Genomic DNA, 16,146 nt, shown 5'->3' with positions numbered 1-16,146 from the left:
ACAGCAAACAAACAGCCAAGTCATCCCTGAGGATTTCAGCTTAATGCTAATGATATACAGTAAGCAGTGACAATTTTCTCTCACAGGTTAATGAACTGGATGTTTTTCAGGAGAGCGGGAGATTTTCTTTTTTCAACACTGCGAAGGCTGATGGGTGAAAAATGACAGATTGTCACGATAAGCTTAGTCTTAGCTGTCAGTGGCTTTCTGCAGAGTCGAAGCTCATATATGTTCCAGTGCTTCTCCTACTTTGATCCCTACGTTTTCTTACAGCAGACCGTCAAGAGAGGCCCTGTTTAAAACACACGGCTGACCGACTCACATCCGATCTATCTCATTCTCTGCAGCTGAGGCTTCTGCAGCTCTCTGCTCACCAAGGAATAATGAATGATTCAGAGCGATGAAACAGGAGGTCGCTCTGCAGTTCGGGTCCTTGTTTGAAAAAGCCCAAATGTGGCCCACCAAGGCACCGGGAACATTACTTATTGAAAACATTTGGACAGACAAAGCAGTGCATTCACCACCAGAGTCACGAGTCAGATCTAACTTCAGGATGGGCGGTGAAGCAGATGACAGTAAAGGTAGAAAACCGGTGGGATCACCAGTGAATTCCGCCTCGCAGCCAAATCTGCACTGACTCCATGCCGATTTATATTCGTGCTATGGTTTAGACTTACATCGCTGATAAACAGGTCAAGATATTTATTACTCATTTATTGACCAGTCAGCATTGTCCATTGCTAATACCATAAAAGAGCCTCGTTGACAACAGCAGCCAGTCTTCAAAACCTGCGATGCAGTGTTTAATTTATTTGATATTTATTGACACTGAATGGCGTTGGTGGAAGAAGTATCCAGACCCTTCACCTATGTGAAAGGTATCAATACCGCAGAGCACTAATACTTCATTACAAGTGTCTTCAAAGAACCCATATCAGTCAAAACCGAGTCTGCCTCTGTCATTCTGCTCTGTCAGCGGCGGAGGAACCTAAAAAAGTTTTGCAAAGCTCACAGCTTTCAGAGTTCTCGGTCTACCGAAGTAATTCAACAATGCAGCACGGCGAGCTGATGTAACCAAATGCACTCTGTTTCTCGAAGGCGACCGCTTTGACAGACGGGAACTCCGTATCATTTTGCAGCCTGAAAAGAATTGCATTCTGTAGGGGCCATACTGACTGCAGGAGAAGAGAGAGGGTGGAAAAAAAAAAAAAAGAAGCTTATTAACAAACTTCTGACACCCTGGCTGGTCACGGCCTGCTATAAAACTTAGGTTCTGAAAGTCAAAGGTTGGAAATCTTTTGGCATAAATAGATAGAAATTTAATATAGAAATGACTCCTGGGACCTGAAAATAAAGGAATGGCAGCCTGAGACCATCTTGACGTCCATGAACTAAACCCACAATCCGAGCCATGTCAACCCATCACCCCTGAAGACGCTACACGTGCCCTTGAGCAAACCCCTCATCGGTTGCCGTGTGATCAGAAAGCTTTCAGGATTTGACCATGTGGGCTCCATATCTTAAAACACCCCTATGTTTTGTGATGCTTTTGACTGACTGCAGTTGCTGTTTACAGCCCTGTAATGAACAGGACCTATGAACAGAACTAATACTTGCTTTTTCAAAAGTCACTTCCCAAAATAAAAACCGATTTGTAATTGTACTTTTTAATTTTTTAGCATAATACATAACATAAAATTCTTTGTCATTTTGTTTTACCTGTAGGTGCTAAAAGGCCTTGTATGCTAGTTTTGTTGAGTTACTGTTTAACCCATATTTCAGATTTAATTAGTATTACTTTTGAGTGACACTTACATAAAATCATAGACTGTGTTTTTTTTTGTTTTGGGTTAATTTACACAGGTTACTTAGACTGTTGTGGAGGGATGGGGGGGGGACTAACTCAGAATCTAAATTTGCACTTTTTACGTCATCCATTTTCCCTGACGATCAGGAAAATGTACATATCGTGCTCCTCTCTTACAGCAGATTGTGAGGACCTTTTTTTAATTCGACTGTCTTTTTATTGCTCGCAGAGCACTTGCAGTTGACACTGGGGCATAAAACACCGAGCTGCAGTCTGAGTGGAACTGTAGAATTATCATCCTAGGGGAAAGGTTCGGGATAAGACAGTCCGGGATTTAGTGGCCTAAACTCACGTTTAGATGAATGGTGCAACAGAAAAAAGAGAAACAAAACAAAACGTACCGTTTCTGCATCATTGTCACCAGGAGCTGTTGAAAGTGACCAAAATCTAGAGGACAGTGATCTTGTATGGTTCGAAAGTAATACTTCAGTTGCGGGATGTGGAATGACTTTGCAACTCAAACAGCAGACTGATTTTGGTTCTGGCCTATACCTAATCCCCGGTACAGTCAATTAACTTTAATTCCTCAGTGAGAGAGACAGTGACAGGGTTTTCCTGTGGTCGACTAACCTCAGTAATAACTCTTCATTAGTTCAGAAGGGGCTGAAAGGGAATGAAAGGATTGCTGTGTGTGATTCTCCCACTGAGCTTAATAACGTTGTCCCTGGTTCGTGTGATGAATGCCTCATATACTGTATGTCCGTAAGAAATACTTGTCACTTACCTGAGGATTGCGGCTTTGTCACTGAGTTGTTAAATTGCACTCAGTGGATTTATGTGCACAGGAAAGTTGTGTTAAATGACTGTGGAGTAACACGTCAGCAAAACGTGAGTCGTGGGCCCAATTTTCCAACAACTGCTTTGTAGTTAGTTGGTCAAAAAACAGAGCAAAATTTAACGAAGCCGTTGGCCTGCCACTGCAATGGATGATTTGCTGATCAGATTGATATGTGAAAAATATTTTTCAGATCCAGAGCTGCTGCGGAAGAGGAAATAATTGTATAGGTTAGGATTTTCTGGGGGCAGCTAAATTGTACAAGGCAACCTTCACCATTCACCGATGATGAAAAAAAATGATGATCCAAATGTGCTTTACGTGGACAAAGACATGAACCTGCTGTTGACAGTGTTTCGGAGTTATGGTTCAAACTCAGATACAATGAATGCAAAAACTCTTGACCCAGCAAGATCTTCGTATCTCATGTTTTTTGAGTTTTTCAACGCCCGTTATATAGCTGCACAGTATTAGCCAGAAAAACTGGACATTGAATATGAACTTAGTCACTAACGTTATTTCCTCCTCCTCGGATTTAGAAACGTGTATATAGCTAGAACTCCTGGTTTTCTCTAAAATGGCTATCATCAATATTTTACAATGACAATATGTCAAATAATACCGGTGAAAATGTGAAAGTGATGAACCTACATGGAATTATCACCCAAATCTGCATCTCCCCTCAGCCTTACGGAGCTTCATAGTGAGTTTCAGTTCATTGTTTAGCATTGTTAATTTAATTTAATTTAATTTAATTCCAGACGCGGCCGGCAGCTCTAAAAAGCCACTGTAAACTGCCTGCTCAGCACCAAAAGAGCAGTGCTGAGCAGACAGACCCAGTTAGAGACTAACTGGTGGACATAGTGGTGCATTTAGCATTTAAAGAGGCAGATATTTCCCCCAGGAGCTGTTGAAGACCAAAAACAGAGCCAAAAGAGAATGAATATTGGACTTACATTCTCCAGGTGGACACAAACAACACACACACGAAGGGCTCCGAATGAATGATAATGTTCCTCCGTAACTGCTGGATGTGTAAATAAGCAACTGTTTGCTAACAAGTTTGCAATATCAGCTTAAAAGGTGATATGTCAGTGCTGTATCCACGATTTCCACTGCCCCGAAGTGGCCAAAAAGAAAAAAGAAATCAGTTACTGCAGATTCAAGAATCTAGTTAGGAGCTGATAATTAGTCACAAATACAAGGGGGAACCTACTGCCGTTCTCCATTTGTTTAGCAACACAAATGGTGTCAGAACCCCCCCCCCCAGAAAGCTCCAGACAGACAACAGTCAACCTACTACCCTGATATTCAGAGCGAATTACCAGTTTGTAACACTTCACTCATTTGCCCTGACATTATGTTCATTTCAGGAGATTCTTGCATTTGGCAAATCGGAGATATGGGTGGTTTTATTTAGAGACGTTCAACGAGGCGGGTGTCGCTCAAAAGCCTAACTCTGGTTTTCTCTTCTAAAAAGAACCCTAGGGTTTCGCTACCCTCTCCGGTTGAGAGTTCAAAGTATGTTGCACCCCTGACGACACCCGGCGTCAGTGATGCGGGGCTCTGTCTCGTCACAACATAGCGCAGCACATAACACAACACGTCTCGTCACCAAAAGAAAAGAGAAACATCTTCCCCAAGTTTCAAGCTGCCCCAGAGACAGATTACTGAATAGAATGACTAATGTATTCATTAAAATGGGATAAAAATAGGTTCAGAGTAGGTAAAGGCCAACAAACAAACAAATATAACTAGGAAGGGAACAAGTACAGCCTCAAATTACAATAACTTATCTCCGTAACTAAAACGGGAGAAAACAAGATTCACATAACTGGCAGCCCAACCCCACAAACTCCAGCAGGACAAAGACCATTTAACAGTTGGAGTACAGATAACTGTTGGTTGGAAGAGGAGGGAGATGAGTTACGCTCTGCGCAGTTGTAGCGCCTGTCAGTGACCAGTGGACCAATTGCCTCTGCAGTCGCGTACACGTATTTGCATATGCGCTCTCTCTGTCTCTCTCTCTCTCACACACACACACACACCTGTCACAAGTCACACCTGTCACAAGTCACACCTATTTATTTGTAAACTAAAGGTGAAAACACGCAGCAGAATACAACCACGCTTGTAACACATGGGTCCGGTCGGAAGTAAGCACTGTGCCACCGGCAACCGCAGCCAACAGTGACGTCCCAGTGTACCGACCGCACCCTGATGTGCGCATCTGCATCACTGCAGCAAGGTTGAAAAGATAAAAAACTGGAGGTCCGCTAGTGTAAAGTTGCTCTTTAGAGGTTTCTGCACAACAGCGGGTTCATCAATAGGACTGTGAATGTGTTATTTGGTCAAAATTAGCAGCAGTAACAACTAATTTGCAACAGCAAATACGTTTTGAAGGAAACATAATTGCCACTGGATTAAGTTTTCTATTAGCATAATGAGATGTTGCTAATTAACGTATTAACGGCAAGTTGCAAAATGTTGATACCGAATGTATCAGTAAAAATTTAACAGACGATGTATTTGTTTTCCGACACCTTATCAGATCTTGCAGAACAATATCAACTTGTAGTGACTACAGCGTTATTACACTCACAGCCCTTGGTTGAGGTTTGGGAAAGATCGGGATCTGCCTCAATAAAGAAGATGTTCGCAGTGACTTGAGACACAACCGGTTTGTTAAAATTCAACCAAAATCGCGATCTTTCCCCAACCTTTAGCCAAAGTGCTTTCGTTGCCTGAACAACAGAAGGGGTCAGGACGCGAACCCTGGCCTCTGGTGCCACTGTTTAACACTCTGTACGCCTGCCATCCACCCTGCGACTCCCGGTGAGTCCAGTGCAGTTCATTCGTTCAGAAAAAAACGCCTCTGAACGTCACGCCACCAGCGATTTTTACATTTGACCCCACAAGGTAAGTGGGGAAAACGGTTCCTAAAAAATGTAATTGTAGGAGTAATTTGTAGCACTTGGTTTTTTGCTAAAGCAGCACAGCAGTTTTAGCATCATAGTAGTAGTATCTGCCTGGGACTCCTATTGGCTGACTGTTGCTGATCTAATAGTACTCTGTGCGGCTGGCTCGCGTACAGGCATGTGTGCCTTTTGCGTGATTCAGAAGTGTTGCGCTCTCTTCCTTCAGAAACCACGTAATTTCCTAATACCCTTGAGCAAGGTACTTAACCCGCCAGCTGCTCCAAGAAGCAGGGGAATTTGTTCGAACCTTACTGTCAATATACATTATTCACTGAAACAGTGCAAGTGTGGCTCTCCAGCGCTGCCAAAATGTGTGTTTGTGCGCTTGTATTCATCCCTTGCTCTGTAAATAAAGGCTCATGCAGGCTTCCCGGGGGGGGGGGGTCAGGTCAAAGGGGGTGACAGTCCATTTATGTTTCTGTTCTCGTTTACCTAACAAACCTGATTATGTCCTGAAGCCTTTGCACTTTTGCCTGCTCATACAAAAGAAGGTATTAGACAGCAGTACCTTTTTTTTTTTTTTTTTTTTTTTCAATGTTGCAGATCCCACGACACCCATGATGAGAAACCCGGAGTCCCACTGTAGCTTTCAACCTCAAAACCTCTTGAACAGCACTGAACAACCTCTCCCTGATGTCGGTTTCGGTGGCTCCCCTGGAGGCTCGGTCTAAAATCAGTCACTCTGTGGGGTCAGGAAAAAATGGTGCCAACTCACTGCTTCACTATCATTTATGGATGGCCCTGTGCTCGAGCTCAGCTGCAGCATCACACAAAAACCGGGTCACCGCATATGTGCATATTCATGCATCCTAACCGACGTTGTTGTTGTTGTTGTTGTTGTTGTTGTTGCTGTTGTTTGTTGTTAATGAGCTCAGGCAGGGAGACGTGCACTCAAGTCATCGTCGGTGCTGCTGTGTGATATAGCAGGAACAAGTAAACACTTTAATGGAGCACAGGTGCATTTGAGGTGAAGACATACTGTCCTGATGGATCGATTTGAATGTGATTTCAACTAGAATTCTTTGGTTGACTAAATTTTCTTTATGGATAATGTACTGTACATACAGGGAGTCAGTTTTTCAACCATTGTGATTGGACCCTATAGATACAGAGAAGGTTGATTTTTGATACAAAAGTAGAAAAAAAGAGCAAGGTATGTGCGTTCTGGGTATGCTGTCGTACTTTTTGATCTCAAATTCAACTGTGAATTTGAGTAGATTTAAAAAAAAAAAAAGGTTGTTTTTAAGAAAATGTAATTTTCACTTGTCACCTAATATTATTAAAGAATAATGATATAAAATACCAAGAACCAATGCCAAGAATAATGAGGCCTTAATATGACTATTTGTAAAACATGAAAATATGATTTTAGGAACCACAGTTATGATGAACAAAATAAAAAATCCTTTTGTAAATATACCTTATCATCAGCTTGCTACTGTGGCTCAAAATGAGGGGGTAGCAGCTGATGATGAGACTGAACCGAGACAGTAACCTGGTCAAACAAATGGGCTAGTAGACACCGCAAGGCTCCATAGAGCTGAGGGGAACTGCGAACGAAGAGTCATTCGATCATTCGTTGTTGTAAAAATTGCGATAAGTGCAGCTTGCATGCTGAGAAATAGTCTCTCTCTCCCTGGGACCAAACCGCATGGCTAAACAGATGCTGTTAGGTTGCTGTCCTGTGATCACCAAAACACGCCGCTATTCACTTCACTAGAACAACGACCCGGGCTCAGTGGTGCTACCAGTGCAGATGTGCCTTAAGCTGATGTGACGAAGCACAAATCCCTGTTGTTTCCTCGTGTACTGTCATGCAGAATGATGGCCTTTTAAGCAGTTAAATGTCCAGACTATTGCTTGTATTCTCATCAGCAGTTATAGCGTGCGCAGTACGAAGAGCGCGCTGGTTGAAAACAGAGCTGGAATGCATTGTCTGAATTACATTGAAAATAAGACCAGGAACTCTGCCTTTATCCTGTGGAGATTTTTTTTTTCTTTTCTTTTTTTTAAGAAGGAATATCTTCCCCAGAAAGGCAGAGGTGAAAAGATTAATGAAATGTTTAACTCAAGCAGATATACTGTTAACTCAGCTGAAATCTTCCTCAAGCTGCTGTAAGAGCAAGCACCTAGAAAAGTGCTTGCAAAATAATAGTAGTCTTTAGGCTTCTTTTTTTGTGACTAAGCCCAATAACAATCTTCTTTCTACGATCACATTTTGTCGAACAGCTGCAAACTAAAAACTGTCCCATACATTGTAGTTCATTTTAGAGCTTGATGTGCTGTTTGCAAACGCTGTGCGTTTTAATTTGTGTCTCCTTGTCTTGATCTATATTCGGTTTGATTCTATTCTCTGAATTTAGCTCCAATAGTTTTGAAACTGTGACTAATATTTTCACTCCACGTGTGTATCCAGTAGTGTTTGCTTCTGTCTATGGATAATTGACCTGATGTTTTTTAGAGACACTATCTGTTATGTTTGCATTTGGTGCCCCACAGCTAGGACCCCACAGCTAACACTGGCATTTTACTTTCTGGTCTTTGATGGGTTTGTTTTTCAAGTTCTTTCTCTTGGAACTTGAAACAAGTCTTTGTTACTGTCACCTAAATCCAACCCGCGTTATCTTGGAGACTGCGATGTCACTTCTTATCTGCTTCTATGCTGCCGGTGATCAGCAGAGTTGGGTTGAGCAAGTCTCTGCCAGACCGTATCTCCTGAATGCCACGACCGTATTGTCTGCAAAGGCACGAAAGACCTTGCCATGAGAGTGTGTGTCAACGGCGCCATGTGGTTTTAAACGGCACAGGAACCCTGCCCTGAAGGTTTAGTTTTTCCTTTTAAATTTCAGTTGCTGGTGACGCATTTGATGAAAACAGGGATTCAATTTGAGTTTCCTTTTTTTTTTAAAAAGTTTTTTGCAAAATAGGAAATGTGTAAAAAAAAAAAAAAAACGATAAAGAAATTCACATTTCAGCTCTTTCACATTTCAACATAAAAAGTGGCATGGCTTTAGGGATGGATGTCGGTCCGTCTGCCTGTTGAGGGAGCACGACTGATGTCTCAAAATTTATTGGATGACCATTTTCCTCTTAACGCCTACAGCAATTCAAACTTTTTAAGTATCCAGTAGAATATATCATCATCTACAAGATGGATTGCCATGAGATCTTGTGGTTGTCAGAGGATAATTCCAATTAACTTTGGTGATCCCCCTCTAGCGCCACCTTGAAGTTGACATTTGTGGTTGTGAGGGAAATGTCTTGACAACTATTGGATGGACTGCCATGAAACTTCATACACTCATTCATTTTTCCCGGAGGACAAATTTTAATAGCTTTGGTGATCACCTGACTTTTCATCTAGCACCCTCATCACGTCAAACATTTTAATTTGTCCAATACTTTGATTTTATGACCAAACACCAGCAAAGCTAATGACATTCCCACCAGCCTCAGCAGCACTTTGTGTTTCATGCTAATTAGCAAATGTTAGCCTGTTAACAAACTAAAACCCAAATATTGAACATGGTAAACATTATACCTGTCAAACATGTTACCATTGTCACTGCGAGCATGTTAGCATGCTGAAGTTAGCATTTAGCTCAAAACACTGCTGGCACGGGCCTCACAGCATGACTGTAGACTCTTATGTCTTGTTACATTTTAATATTCCTCACTTCCCCATAACTAACCCCTGTAGAAACTCTTCTGCCAAGTCCTGCTCAACAATGTGCCATATTCAAAATAAGAGTGTAGCATATAGTAGGCTACTGGGATTTGTCCAACACGAATGACAAATCCAGCAAAGCTAATATAAAAAACGAAGGTAAACATACAAATGTCAGTACAGAAGTGGAGAGGAAGGAAGGGAAAAGCCTACAGGTTCCATTAATACTGTATAATTTATGATTTTAAAATAACGTGTTACTCATAGTTAGATCTCATCAGGTGACGTGCCACTAAGAAAAGAAAATTTATGGGGTGCCGGTGGGAGTAGAAATGATCTCCTCTAAATTGAAATTAAATTTTTCTCATTTCAGTAATCTCACAGCCAGGAAGTACATACAAATAGGAGCTGTTGGATTCCACTGAAGCAGTATTTTTAAGGTTTATTAAAGAATATGACACATTACCTGGTGCAGTGCGAGACTGTCCTCCAGTATAAAAGGTCCATAGGTTGTTTGTGCAAGTAGCTTATTGTGACCCATAGTTGTTTTACTGTTAGGCGACCTCTGTAGTAATTGTGATGGGGGGCAAAAAGGAAGTCAGGTGACGTAATATGAAGAGCGACAAAGCTCATGATAGGAGGGGGTTGGGGTGGATGGATGGTTTGACAAAACACAGGAGACTGCTGTTGCTTTCCCGTGAGAAACCGGTGGTCTGTTCCACAACTTTGACCACATGTTTATTTTTGTAACCATGAAGACGAAGGTCCTCTAACCTTAAGGAAGTACTTATGATCTTTTCCGAAAACCTAACCAAGTTGTTTTTGTGCCTAGACCTAACCAAACGGTGACTGTTCCATGAGCTTACTATTAAAACCATGACAACGAAGGTCCAGTAAGCCTGCCGCCCTTGGGGCATTATTTCAGGGGGGGGGGGCTCCTATGGGTCGTATCAAAGGGGTAGTCAAAAATGACCTACATGGGCGTTCAGGTTGCAGGACTTGTTGTGCAATGTTGCAGGTGTCCTGAATGTTAATAAATTCAAAAATGGAAAGAAACTGTAGATGGAAAGAAAGTGTTTCAGTGAAGAGAGGGCAACACAGTTAACAGTGTTTTAGATTAAAGGTTCAGTTCACCGAAATTCAAAAAACAAACAAAACATACACCAATCAGCCACAACATTAAAACAAGTTACGGGTTTTAATTTTGCGACATGCTTATATACAGCACCGATATGTGGTGTTAAGGCTTTGACCTTGTCACTCCTGATAAGGCAGCATCGAGCTCAGCACCGCAGAGTCTTTGGAGTCACAAGCTTGAGTTGACTGCCTCAACAAGCTTGCAGGCTTATGATTTGCTGAGATTTTGAGGTATCTGCCTCTGAAACTTTTTCCACCACCCCAGTATTATGGAGATAAAGGGAATGTTTGATGTGCTCAAAGTGTTAAAGTGACATTTGCAAAATTCCAAAGCAACATCTCTTTTGAACAAACAACGCCTCAATTACTCAGGATAGTCCTCAAACTCGCCGTCAACAGTTTTGTTTTTCGTCAGTGGAAAGTAGTTTTGTTTGGAAGTGTTCACATTGAACTCTGTGGGTTTTTCAGAATAACCAGGACATTGTGTCTGGGGAAAAAAAAGTTTCTGTTGATTTTTAGCCACACAGGATGCAAATGTGGGTCAGTTGGTTGGTCCATAACGCTGGTCCAGGCTGAAATATCTCAACAGCTATCGGATGGATGTCATGACATTTGGTTTAGACATACCGAAGTTGAATCATAATGACTTTGATCCATTGACTGCCAATCTAGCGCCACCATGTGGTTCAACCTTTTGGTTTAAAGTGAAAATCTCGACAACTATTGGATGGATTGTCATGACATTTGGTACAGATGTTCAAATTCCCCTCAGGTTGAATTGTAACAACTTTGGTGATCCCTTCACTTTTTTCATCTTTTGCTGTAATGAGGTATAATTTCACTTTGGTCCGGTACTTTGATTTATGACCAAATACCTGCAAAACCAATGAATAATGACGCTGCACTTTGTGTTTAATGATAATTAGCAATTTTTAGCATGCTAACTTGCTAAACTAAGATGGTTAGCATGGTAAACATTACTATATAAAGTACCTGGTACACACCAGCGTCTTAGCATTGTCACTGTGTGCATGTTGGCATGCTGATGTTACGGCTTACCTCATTTACATTTGTCTTTAGTACAAGACTCGTAGTCTGGTAATTTTTAAGGGTTTGGAGTACGGTGAACGACATTCTTTTCACCCCCACTTTATAGGGCTGGCAGCAGAAACAACAACTCAAAATCTCAGCTCATAAAATCCAAACTATCTACAGTTACAGGTAATTGAAAGCATATCTTATCCTAATTTGGGTGAACTGAGCATTTAACACAGGTAAAGTTTGTTAAAATAAAGAAATATGATGGGGGATGCAAACCAACGCAACACAAGTCCACACTACTTTTGTCAAACTATTGTAATTCTTTCAGCAGCCCCCGCTGTGGGATCCAGTGGGTCATGTGATTAGTTGTGCTGCCTTGGTGGAAAACATGTCCACCTCTCGTCCCGGTTCAGTGCCTTTTGTTTACATCTACCTACTAACATCTTGTGGTCAGCACATCATACCCCTGCCAGGGACCGTCAGCAAAGGAAAAATACAGAGCCTCAGAGAGCTTGAATACATTTGTATGCAGCAACATAACTGACGGGGCATGTATACAGTAACAATCATTTACTATGAGTGTGAGAGAGCGAGAGATACATGAAAAGCTGGTGAGTCTCATCCCTCCTCTCCTCGCCTCAACATGTACAGAGCTTTCTGTTCCCTCAGCTCAATGCCTCTGCTTTTGATCTTGTCAGCTCCGAGCAGCTCTCTCGGACGGGTCACCGGATGAGAGCTTTGGGCCTGGCTCATCCACAGGGAACAAACCTGGACCTCAAAGAGAGGTCAGAAAGAGAAACTCAAAACCCCGGGTCCTTGGGGATAGGAGACAGACTGCTTATCAGGGGCTTATCAAGGCATGGAAGGGTATGCACAGTCAGGCCTGTGAGAATTGGCATTAAAACTGAAGAGGTAGGTGCGAGAGTGAAACGGAAGGGAGGAGGGAGGATGGGATGGGATGGGAGGAAGAGGGGGTAATGGGTCAATAAAGGGGGGTTGGGTGTCTGAGGAAGAGAATAAAAGGGATTAGTTTTAGATTAGATGAGCTTCATTGTCATCAAGTCAGAAATTTCCTTCTCTCCTTAATCAGCTTCTCCCCCTCTTTCTCAAAACACAGAGACAGAACAAGAGAGAACTGTTGGGATAAGATTTAATTCTATTCTAGGACTATAAACACTTGAGGGGCTATTTAATTTTCATTAGAGGCCCTGATTGTCATCAACAAATTCAATATGTTTGTAGATCATTACAGGGACTCAGTGGCTCACACTGGCTCCTCCTAAAAGGGAGGGAACGAGGTTCAGTTTGCAGTCTGTTAAATCTGGAGTTTGCATGTTTCCTTATTTTTCAACTGGATTCAAGAAAAGTCAAAAGAATATGTGGATTGAAAAACAATCTGTTGATGTGACCTGACAGACTGGAGGGAAAGGCATAGATGAGAGAAAATACAACACATTAGCAGCGTGTAGGCCATGTGCGTAATTGCTAGGGGGGCCTGGGGGACTCGCCCCCCCAGTGTAAGACAGAGGAAAATTTGACCCCCCGGAAATGGTCATCCATCGATACCGGTTCAAGCTCATACTTTTCTGTGTTTAATGAGTACGTTTGGTCGAGTGGAGGCAGCATTCATTATACTAAGCATAGTCAAAAATGAAACAAAAGAAGATCATCCTCCGCAGGCGCGTGTGCTTGTGTATCCGTGTGCGCACGCCTTCCTGTAAAAAGAGACAATGGAGGCAAAAGACGAGACAGAAAGTGGACTGATAAGATGCGGGTTGGAAGTGAGCACCATGACACTGTATTACTCCAACAACACTTGCATGACAATGTTGTCGGCAGCATTTCGCGTTTTGTATTGAAGTTAATTATTTCAGGGTTTGTCTGGGACAAGAAGAAAAAAAAGGTTTGTAGATGTCGGCTATCACTACTTTATCACTACTGAACACTTTAACGTTTTTAAATCACGCTGAATTTACTGCACTGAAATGTTTGACTGAAAACCACCTTTCTGAATTAATGTGGTCTGAATTTTCTACTTTCAAGTGGCCGCAATTCAAAAACTTTATTTCCAGTACAGCTTTTAGGGTCCTCAAATTCAGATAGAAATTTCACCTCCCGAGTATTCAAAAGCTATGCTCAAGTCGCCTGATTAGCTCAAAGCAGAGGGAAAAATTCACAAGAAGTCATAAACTCAAAAAGTGGTTGCTCAAATATGCTTGGTTAAACTCAGATACCAATATTCAGATCTGAACATGGCATGAGACGGATGGCATGTGAAAACAGAATTTGAAAACCCTAAAATAAATATATACTGGAAATAAAGTTTTTGGAATTGCTATCTCTATTTCCACTATTCATTTTGGTTTGGGCCATTAATAGGTACACAACTAATATTTAGACTCAGTTTAGACTTCTTTTTAAGTTGGGGTTCAAACAGAAATCAAGATTTATCACTGGATTAATTTAGGTATGTGGTTAAAATATGATGTTATTTTGTGTGTGTGTGTGTGTGTGTGTGTGTGTGTGTGTATCTATCTATATCTCTATCTCTCTATCTCTATCTCTCAATATGTACGAGGAGTGTAAATGGCCATTGAAAACAATTAAACATACAAAATAAAGCATTCTAGAGTTGAGGCCCCACACCTTATACAGATACGATTTTAAACATTTTTATTTATTAAACAAACAGATACAGTTATTAGCTTTTCATTACAACCCTGCTGGCCACAACACACTCTGAATATGAGCACAATGAAACCAATGCAGATCATGGATCCTACTTGCTGCTGTTTGGCTGTCTGCTGCTGCTCAACATAGCTTCAAAACCTCTGCCGCCTCTTTCTCCTGTTTCTCCATTTGCTAGTGGGTTAACAGCCATGCTGACTCGGGCAATGCGTATGTGTGTGGGCTACGCTTCTGCAATCTTATGTTGCACTTCACGATGAGATGGAAACTCGATCCTCTGTATAGGCATAGAGGGACAGAAAACAAGCGCAGCTGAGAAACACAGACGCACAGAAAGCTCTCTGTTAGCCAGCACTAATGAGGCCTGATTGGCTGTGGCAAAAAGATACGACGATAACTGTATTCGGGCCAATTATATCATCTTTCCAGCAGGGAAACTGAAGTATATATTGTGCTTGAAGAAACCAGCCAGAGAAAAAATGCCTTACAGATACACAGATGTGAACATCAAATTGCATCAACATCAAGGCTGGAAGAGTGGAGGCCTCTGAGTCCTACGGGGTTTCAAAGAGACTGTTTTAGTAGCAGAGGAAAACAAACATTCTCCTTGCGAGGAAGGCAGTGCACCAAGAGCTCAAAATAGAGACATCATTCCATATCCCCCCTCTATTCCACACCAAAAAAAAAAAAAAAAAGATGCAGTTATGGCTCTGCAGTGTTTCTGCAAAGTGATTTAAATGTAAAATGTTCTGATGAAGCAGGAATTCAGGGTTGACCAAAAAGTGTCAAAGCTGTCTTTTGCAGTTACGACAATAGCTTGTCCCAGTGTGTTCCTGTTTGCTGGCTGCAGGGTTTGGGGTATTACAGAGCTCACTGTGCTTAATCCAACATGCTAACCGAGGCAGTCACACCAGAAAATCCTGTAACTACAACGCCTACACTGCAGACTTATTCCAGTCAAACCTTTTATATTTTCCACTTGACAACTCTATTTTGTCTTTTTTTTCTTTGTTTATCCTTTTAAGACAATTTTATTGTTGCTGTTTTACGGTTCATCATAAATAGTTTTTCAGACTTTGTGTGAATATAAGAAAACCTTTTAATCTCTTGTGAGTGAATTTATCAAGGTGTCAAAGGCATTTGGACACAGACTTAGACATGAATTACAAAGCTGAAAGTCTAACCTTGTATACCACATACAACACAACCAATATCCAAGCTAATACCATTTTTTTTAATGATTTGTAAGTTAGATAAAATAATTTTAAATATGTCAAAGCCACTATAGTCCAGATATTTTCCATGTACCTGTATGTCACCAGAATATTATACAAAGTTTCAAAAGAGGAGGCACTTGTGTGTGTATATATGAAAGATGTTGGTATGACGGCTTAATAAAACAGACTATGCTGCCATACAAAGGCAGAGAGCGGCAACTACATAGGCAGTGAAGTTGAGATAAAGCAGTTTAAAGTTTTCAAGTTGTTTGGCAAACTGGCACACAGAAATAAAGGTTGTAAGGCCTTCATTTTGTGCCTTCATTTTGTACCATCATGAGGCTTTTTATGCTTTTTAGGCGTAAAGAAATTACAACGACATTATTCAGTTGGAGTCATGGTCATGTTTTTGGTGACCTGGTGAATGCATGTCCAATATTTTGGCTCTGTCTTTGGTCTCTACCAACCTCTGGAAGAATTTTTCTCTTTCTTTTAGCTGCTATGCTCCACTATGCTATTAGCAGCAGTATCTGTAACAGTATCTGTCTGCTGTTCTGTGCTGAACAGGTAATGCTCTGGGTTTCTAGTGCTTTTTCTCTGAAAACAGCTGCATGCTTCGACTGAACACTACGAGAGTGACCCAATCTAGCAAAGTCGTGTGCTTGACAGATCTGCTGTATCTGCTTACAGTTGGTAAGCTTTGAAAGGTTAGTCACTCTTCCAGGGCGGGGTTTATCAGTAAAGTCACCCCCTACAGTCACATGCTGATGATGATC

This window comes from Xiphias gladius, chromosome 6 (genome assembly GCF_016859285.1).
Source record: "Xiphias gladius isolate SHS-SW01 ecotype Sanya breed wild chromosome 6, ASM1685928v1, whole genome shotgun sequence".
Lineage (NCBI taxonomy): Eukaryota > Metazoa > Chordata > Actinopteri > Istiophoriformes > Xiphiidae > Xiphias > Xiphias gladius.
The sequence above is the reverse complement of the archived record's forward strand: the minus strand, read 5'-3'. Positions refer to the sequence as shown.